Source organism: Schistocerca gregaria, unplaced genomic scaffold (assembly GCF_023897955.1).
Source record: "Schistocerca gregaria isolate iqSchGreg1 unplaced genomic scaffold, iqSchGreg1.2 ptg000169l, whole genome shotgun sequence".
Taxonomy (NCBI): Eukaryota; Metazoa; Arthropoda; class Insecta; order Orthoptera; family Acrididae; genus Schistocerca; species Schistocerca gregaria.
In genome coordinates, this window is record NW_026061724.1 from 15,960,672 (window position 1) to 15,969,042 (window position 8,371).

General features: G+C 46.4%; 2 non-coding genes across 2 annotated transcripts; both read left to right on the top strand.

The window, feature by feature from the left end:
- Positions 1-1,209: 1,209 nt before the first annotated feature.
- On the top strand, positions 1,210-1,281 carry Trnai-aau (transfer RNA isoleucine (anticodon AAU)). The gene has a single exon. It is a non-coding gene; the product is annotated as a tRNA-Ile (tRNA).
- Positions 1,282-5,766: 4,485 nt separating this feature from the next.
- Trnai-aau (transfer RNA isoleucine (anticodon AAU)) lies at positions 5,767-5,838 on the top strand. The gene has a single exon. It is a non-coding gene; the product is annotated as a tRNA-Ile (tRNA).
- The last annotated feature ends 2,533 nt before the right edge of the window (positions 5,839-8,371 follow it).

The window sequence follows — 8,371 nt, forward strand, 5'->3', positions numbered from 1 at the left end:
TTCGTCGTCGTCGTCGTCGCCGCCGCCGCTTCTGCAGAAGTAGCAAATGGCAATCGTAGCAAATGCGGCGAGGGACGCCCTGCCTTCGATTCCGAATGCACAAAGTGTGTGGTCTTGTTTCTCAGTCTATATTTGGTCGGTCTCGTCAGAGGTTGAATGTAACGAATGGGTGGGAAAGAGCAAGGGGCAGCGGCTGTGTAGAACGAAAACACAAATCCTCAGGGGTGTGAGCGTTTCGAGATGAGTCGTATACATGTAAATGTTGGTCGTCAGTGACCGTGTGGCCTAATGGATAAGGCGTCGGATTTCGGATCTGAAGATTACAGGTTCGAATGCTGTCACGCTTGTGTTTTTCCAGTTCTGAAAAAGAAACATAACGTTTAAATGTAGCAATTGAGCAGTACGAAACCGTCTGAATGTTGCTGTTGACCATTTTTTGCTTGGAGATGCTCTTGAGCTTGAAACACACACAACAAGACCGGTGTTAACTAGCGAAATGGTCGGCAGAGTGCCGAAACCGCGAGTTTTGACTGGCACTTGCACATATAAAACAAGGTCGTAAAGTAACTCGTTCGGCTTTTGAGTCACATAAAGTATGTGTGTTAATTTTGACGCCACTAGCTCTGCATGTTGTCATGCAATTTCTTTACCTCTCAGAAATGATTATGACATAAAAGTGAAGTACGTGACGAGTGTGACGTTAGGAAAACATTAGGCACCATGGAGAGATTCTGTATGGGACCACCCAACCCAAACGAGTACTGTGTGACGTGCTACCCGTCAGGTATTCACTGAGGTAGCCGGCTAGCTCAGTCGGTAGAGTGTCAGACTCTTAATCCCAGGGTCGTGGGTTCGAGCCAGACGCTGGGCGGAACGGAATTTTGTTCCGCTGCAGGTGTAAATTACCGTTTTTCTGATTAACGAGATTTAATGGAAATAGCAACTTTAAACTTTGCCTACGTCTCTGTCAGTCGCAAGGAAACTGTATTTGAAGGTGAAGGTGATTTTGTAGACATGTGTGAAAGACATGTTCTGAAAAGCAAGTGTTGTGGTTTGGAGAGCACATCGGTTACGTGTCAGATGTGTAGCCAAGCAGTAATTTGTCGCCATAGCTGCAAATATTAGCCGGTAATATGAAGTGTTGTCAGCTAAAGTCTGATGGTGCAGACGACCGTAAGGACGAAGTACCCAAGAGTACCGCTAGGCCGCGCCTCTTTAGCTCAGTGGTAGAGCACTGGTCTAATAAACCAGGGGTTGTAAGTTCCATCCTCACAGGAGACAGATGAATTTTGGAAATCAGTTGCGCGTCGTGGCCGTATAGCAAACAGTACCTGTGATGACGAACAATTAGCGACGGGCGTTTTTTTAAGATTTACTCTCAGATGTGATTAAGGCGAATGGCGCAGATAAAGCATTTGCCAAAGCGGTACAGCATAAGGTGGGACGAGGCAGTCTGAATTACATTTTATAGATGTATTTCTCACATATCTCAGAGTCTCTCGCTATCTTCGTCGTCGTCGTCGTCGTCGTCGTCGTCGTCGCCGCCGCCGCTTCTGCAGAAGTAGCAAATGGCCATCGTAGCAAATGCGGCGAGGGACGGCCTGCCTTCGATTCCGAATGCACAAATTGTGTGGTCTTGTTTCTCAGTCTATATTTGGTCGGTCTCGTCAGAGGTTGAATGTAACGAATGGGTGGGAAAGAGCAAGGGGCAGCGGCTGTGTAGAACGAAAACACAAATCCTCAGGGGTGTGAGCGTTTCGAGATGAGTCGTATACATGTAAATGTTGATCGTCAGTGACCGTGTGGTCTAATGGATAAGGCGTCGGACTTCGTATCTGAAGATTACAGGTTCGAATGCTGTCACGCTTGTGTTTTTCCAGTTCTGAAAAAGAAACATAACGTTTTAATGTAGCAATTGAGCAGTACGAAACCGTCTGAATGTTGCTGTTGACCATTTTTTGCTTGGAGATGCTCTTGAGCTTGAAACACACACAGCAAGACCGGTGTTAACTAACGAAATGGTCGGCAGAGTGCCGACACCGCGAGTTTTGACTGGCACTTGCACATCTAAAACAACGTCGGAAAGTAACTCGTTCGGCTTTTGAGTCACATAAAGTATGTGTGTTAATTTTGACGCCACTAGCTCTGCTTGTTGTCATGCAATTTCTTTGCCTCTCAGAAATGATTATGACATAAAAGTGAAGTACGTGACGAGTGTGACGTTAGGAAAACATTAGGCAGCATGGAGAGATTCTGTATGGGACCACCCAACCCAAACGAGTACTGTGCGACGTGCTACCCGGCAAGTATTCACCGAGGTAGCCGGCTATCTCAGTCGGTAGAGCGTCAGACTCTTAATCCCAGGGTCGTGGGTTCGAGCCAGACGCTGGGCGGAACGGAATTTTGTTCCGCTGCAGGTGTAAATTACCGTTTTTCTGATTAACGAGATTTAATGGAAATAGCAACTTTAAACTTTGCCTACGTCTCTGTCAGTCGCAAGGAAACTGTATTTGAAGGTGAAGGTGATTTTGTAGACATGTGTGAAAGACATGTTCTGAAAAGCAAGTGTTGTGGTTTGGAGAGCACATCGGTTACGTGTCAGATGTGTAGCCAAGCAGTAATTTGTCGCCATAGCTGCAAATATTAGCCGGTAATATGAAGTGTTGTCAGCTAAAGTCTGATGGTGCAGACGACCGTAAGGACGAAGTACCCAAGAGTACCGCTAGGCCGCGCCTCTTTAGCTCAGTGGTAGAGCACTGGTCTAATAAACCAGGGGTTGTAAGTTCCATCCTCACAGGAGAAAGATGAATTTTGGAAATCAGTTGCGCGTCGTGGCCGTATAGCAAACAGTACCTGTGATGACGAACAATTAGCGACGGGCGTTTTTTTAAGATTTACTCTCAGATGTGATTAAGGCGAATGGCGCAGATAAAGCATTTGCCAAAGCGGTACAGCATAAGGTGGGACGAGGCAGTCTGAATTACATTTTATAGATGTATTTCTCACATATCTCAGAGTCTCTCGCGATCTTCGTCGTCGTCGTCGTCGTCGTCGTCGTCGTCGTCGTCGCCGCCGCCGCTTCTGCAGAAGTAGCAAATGGCCATCGTAGCAAATGCGGCGAGGGACGGCCTGCCTTCGATTCCGAATGCACAAATTGTGTGGTCTTGTTTCTCAGTCTATATTTGGTCGGTCTCGTCAGAGGTTGAATGTAACGAATGGGTGGGAAAGAGCAAGGGGCAGCGGCTGTGTAGAACGAAAACACAAATCCTCAGGGGTGTGAGCGTTTCGAGATGAGTCGTATACATGTAAATGTTGATCGTCAGTGACCGTGTGGTCTAATGGATAAGGCGTCGGACTTCGTATCTGAAGATTACAGGTTCGAATGCTGTCACGCTTGTGTTTTTCCAGTTCTGAAAAAGAAACATACCGTTTTAATGTAGCAATTGAGCAGTACGAAACCGTCTGAATGTTGCTGTTGACCATTTTTTGCTTGGAGATGCTCTTGAGCTTGAAACACACACAGCAAGACCGGTGTTAACTAACGAAATGGTCGGCAGAGTGCCGACACCGCGAGTTTTGACTGGCACTTGCACATCTAAAACAACGTCGGAAAGTAACTCGTTCGGCTTTTGAGTCACATAAAGTATGTGTGTTAATTTTGACGCCACTAGCTCTGCTTGTTATCATGCAATTTCTTTGCCTCTCAGAAATGATTATGACATAAAAGTGAAGTACGTGACGAGTGTGACGTTAGGAAAACATTAGGCAGCATGGAGAGATTCTGTATGGGACCACCCAACCCAAACGAGTACTGTGTGACGTGCTACCCGGCAAGTATTCACCGAGGTAGCCGGCTATCTCAGTCGGTAGAGCGTCAGACTCTTAATCCCAGGGTCGTGGGTTCGAGCCAGACGCTGGGCGGAACGGAATTTTGTTCCGCTGCAGGTGTAAATTACCATTTTTCTGATTAACGAGATTTAATGGAAATAGCAACTTTAAACTTTGCCTACGTCTCTGTCACTCGCAAGGAAACTGTATTTGAAGGTGAAGGTGATTTTGTAGACATGTGTGAAAGACATTTTCTGAAATGCAAGTGTTGTTGTTTGGAGAGCACATCGGTTACGTGTCAGATGTGTAGCCAAGCAGTAATTTGTCGCCATAGCTGCAAATATTAGCCGGTAATATGAAGTGTTGTCAGCTAAAGTCTGATGATGCAGACGACCGTAAGGACGAAGTACCCAAGAGTACCGCTAGGCCTCGCCTCTTTAGCTCAGTGGTAGAGCACTGGTGTAATAAACCAGGGGTCGTAAGTTCCATCCTCACAGGAGAAAGATGAATTTTGGAAATCAGTTGCGCGTCGTGGCCGTATAGCAAACATTATCGGTGATGACGAACAATTAGCAACAGGCGTTTTTTTAAGAATTACTCTCAGATGCGATTAAGGCGAATGGCGCAGATAAAGCATTTGCCAAAGCGGTACAGCATAAGGTGGGACGAGGCAGTCTGAATTACATTTTATAGATGTATTTCTCACATATCTCAAAGCCTCTCGCGATATTCGTCGTCGTCGTCGTCGCCGCCGCCGCTTCTGCAGAAGTAGCAAATGGCAATCGTAGCAAATGCGGCGAGGGACGGCCTGCCTTCGATTCCGAATGCACAAATTGTGTGGTCTTGTTTCTCAGTCTATATTTGGTCGGTCTCGTCAGAGGTTGAATGTAACGAATGGGTGGGAAAGAGCAAGGGGCAGCGGCTGTGTAGAACGAAAACACAAATCCTCAGGGGTGTGAGCGTTTCGAGATGAGTCGTATACATGTAAATGTTGGTCGTCAGTGACCGTGTGGCCTAATGGATAAGGCGTCGGATTTCGGATCTGAAGATTACAGGTTCGAATGCTGTCACGCTTGTGTTTTTCCAGTTCTGAAAAAGAAACATAACGTTTAAATGTAGCAATTGAGCAGTACGAAACCGTCTGAATGTTGCTGTTGACCATTTTTTGCTTGGAGATGCTCTTGAGCTTGAAACACACACAACAAGGCCGGTGTTAACTAGCGAAATGGTCGGCAGAGTGCCGACACCGCGAGTTTTGACTGGCACTTGCACATCTAAAACAAGGTCGTAAAGTAACTCGTTCGGCTTTTGAGTCACATAAAGTATGTGTGTTAATTTTGACGCCACTAGCTCTGCATGTTGTCATGCAATTTCTTTACCTCTCAGAAATGATTATGACATAAAAGTGAAGTACGTGACGAGTGTGACGTTAGGAAAACATTAGGCAGCATGGAGAGATTCTGTATGGGACCACCCAACCCAAACGAGTACTGTGTGACGTGCTACCCGGCAGGTATTCACTGAGGTAGCCGGCTAGCTCAGTCGGTAGAGTGTCAGACTCTTAATCCCAGGGTCGTGGGTTCGAGCCAGACGCTGGGCGGAACGGAATTTTGTTCCGCTGCAGGTGTAAATTACCGTTTTTCTGATTAACGAGATTTAATGGAAATAGCAACTTTAAACTTTGCCTACGTCTCTGTCAGTCGCAAGGAAACTGTATTTGAAGGTGAAGGTGATTTTGTAGACATGTGTGAAAGACATGTTCTGAAAAGCAAGTGTTGTGGTTTGGAGAGCACATCGGTTACGTGTCAGATGTGTAGCCAAGCAGTAATTTGTCGCCATAGCTGCAAATATTAGCCGGTAATATGAAGTGTTGTCAGCTAAAGTCTGATGGTGCAGACGACCGTAAGGACGAAGTACCCAAGAGTACCGCTAGGCCGCGCCTCTTTAGCTCAGTGGTAGAGCACTGGTCTAATAAACCAGGGGTTGTAAGTTCCATCCTCACAGGAGACAGATGAATTTTGGAAATCAGTTGCGCGTCGTGGCCGTATAGCAAACAGTACCTGTGATGACGAACAATTAGCGACGGGCGTTTTTTTAAGATTTACTCTCAGATGTGATTAAGGCGAATGGCGCAGATAAAGCATTTGCCAAAGCGGTACAGCATAAGGTGGGACGAGGCAGTCTGAATTACATTTTATAGATGTATTTCTCACATATCTCAGAGTCTCTCGCTATCTTCGTCGTCGTCGTCGTCGTCGTCGTCGTCGTCGCCGCCGCCGCTTCTGCAGAAGTAGCAAATGGCCATCGTAGCAAATGCGGCGAGGGACGGCCTGCCTTCGATTCCGAATGCACAAATTGTGTGGTCTTGTTTCTCAGTCTATATTTGGTCGGTCTCGTCAGAGGTTGAATGTAACGAATGGGTGGGAAAGAGCAAGGGGCAGCGGCTGTGTAGAACGAAAACACAAATCCTCAGGGGTGTGAGCGTTTCGAGATGAGTCGTATACATGTAAATGTTGATCGTCAGTGACCGTGTGGTCTAATGGATAAGGCGTCGGACTTCGTATCTGAAGATTACAGGTTCGAATGCTGTCACGCTTGTGTTTTTCCAGTTCTGAAAAAGAAACATACCGTTTTAATGTAGCAATTGAGCAGTACGAAACCGTCTGAATGTTGCTGTTGACCATTTTTTGCTTGGAGATGCTCTTGAGCTTGAAACACACACAGCAAGACCGGTGTTAACTAACGAAATGGTCGGCAGAGTGCCGACACCGCGAGTTTTGACTGGCACTTGCACATCTAAAACAACGTCGGAAAGTAACTCGTTCGGCTTTTGAGTCACATAAAGTATGTGTGTTAATTTTGACGCCACTAGCTCTGCTTGTTGTCATGCAATTTCTTTGCCTCTCAGAAATGATTATGACATAAAAGTGAAGTACGTGACGAGTGTGACGTTAGGAAAACATTAGGCAGCATGGAGAGATTCTGTATGGGACCACCCAACCCAAACGAGTACTGTGCGACGTGCTACCCGGCAAGTATTCACCGAGGTAGCCGGCTATCTCAGTCGGTAGAGCGTCAGACTCTTAATCCCAGGGTCGTGGGTTCGAGCCAGACGCTGGGCGGAACGGAATTTTGTTCCGCTGCAGGTGTAAATTACCGTTTTTCTGATTAACGAGATTTAATGGAAATAGCAACTTTAAACTTTGCCTACGTCTCTGTCAGTCGCAAGGAAACTGTATTTGAAGGTGAAGGTGATTTTGTAGACATGTGTGAAAGACATGTTCTGAAAAGCAAGTGTTGTGGTTTGGAGAGCACATCGGTTACGTGTCAGATGTGTAGCCAAGCAGTAATTTGTCGCCATAGCTGCAAATATTAGCCGGTAATATGAAGTGTTGTCAGCTAAAGTCTGATGGTGCAGACGACCGTAAGGACGAAGTACCCAAGAGTACCGCTAGGCCGCGCCTCTTTAGCTCAGTGGTAGAGCACTGGTCTAATAAACCAGGGGTTGTAAGTTCCATCCTCACAGGAAAAAGATGAATTTTGGAAATCAGTTGCGCGTCGTGGCCGTATAGCAAACAGTACCTGTGATGACGAACAATTAGCGACGGGCGTTTTTTTAAGATTTACTCTCAGATGTGATTAAGGCGAATGGCGCAGATAAAGCATTTGCCAAAGCGGTACAGCATAAGGTGGGACGAGGCAGTCTGAATTACATTTTATAGATGTATTTCTCACATATCTCAGAGTCTCTCGCGATCTTCGTCGTCGTCGTCGTCGTCGTCGTCGTCGTCGTCGTCGCCGCCGCCGCTTCTGCAGAAGTAGCAAATGGCCATCGTAGCAAATGCGGCGAGGGACGGCCTGCCTTCGATTCCGAATGCACAAATTGTGTGGTCTTGTTTCTCAGTCTATATTTGGTCGGTCTCGTCAGAGGTTGAATGTAACGAATGGGTGGGAAAGAGCAAGGGGCAGCGGCTGTGTAGAACGAAAACACAAATCCTCAGGGGTGTGAGCGTTTCGAGATGAGTCGTATACATGTAAATGTTGATCGTCAGTGACCGTGTGGTCTAATGGATAAGGCGTCGGACTTCGTATCTGAAGATTACAGGTTCGAATGCTGTCACGCTTGTGTTTTTCCAGTTCTGAAAAAGAAACATACCGTTTTAATGTAGCAATTGAGCAGTACGAAACCGTCTGAATGTTGCTGTTGACCATTTTTTGCTTGGAGATGCTCTTGAGCTTGAAACACACACAGCAAGACCGGTGTTAACTAACGAAATGGTCGGCAGAGTGCCGACACCGCGAGTTTTGACTGGCACTTGCACATCTAAAACAACGTCGGAAAGTAACTCGTTCGGCTTTTGAGTCACATAAAGTATGTGTGTTAATTTTGACGCCACTAGCTCTGCTTGTTATCATGCAATTTCTTTGCCTCTCAGAAATGATTATGACATAAAAGTGAAGTACGTGACGAGTGTGACGTTAGGAAAACTTTAGGCAGCATGGAGAGATTCTGTATGGGACCACCCAACCCAAACGAGTACTG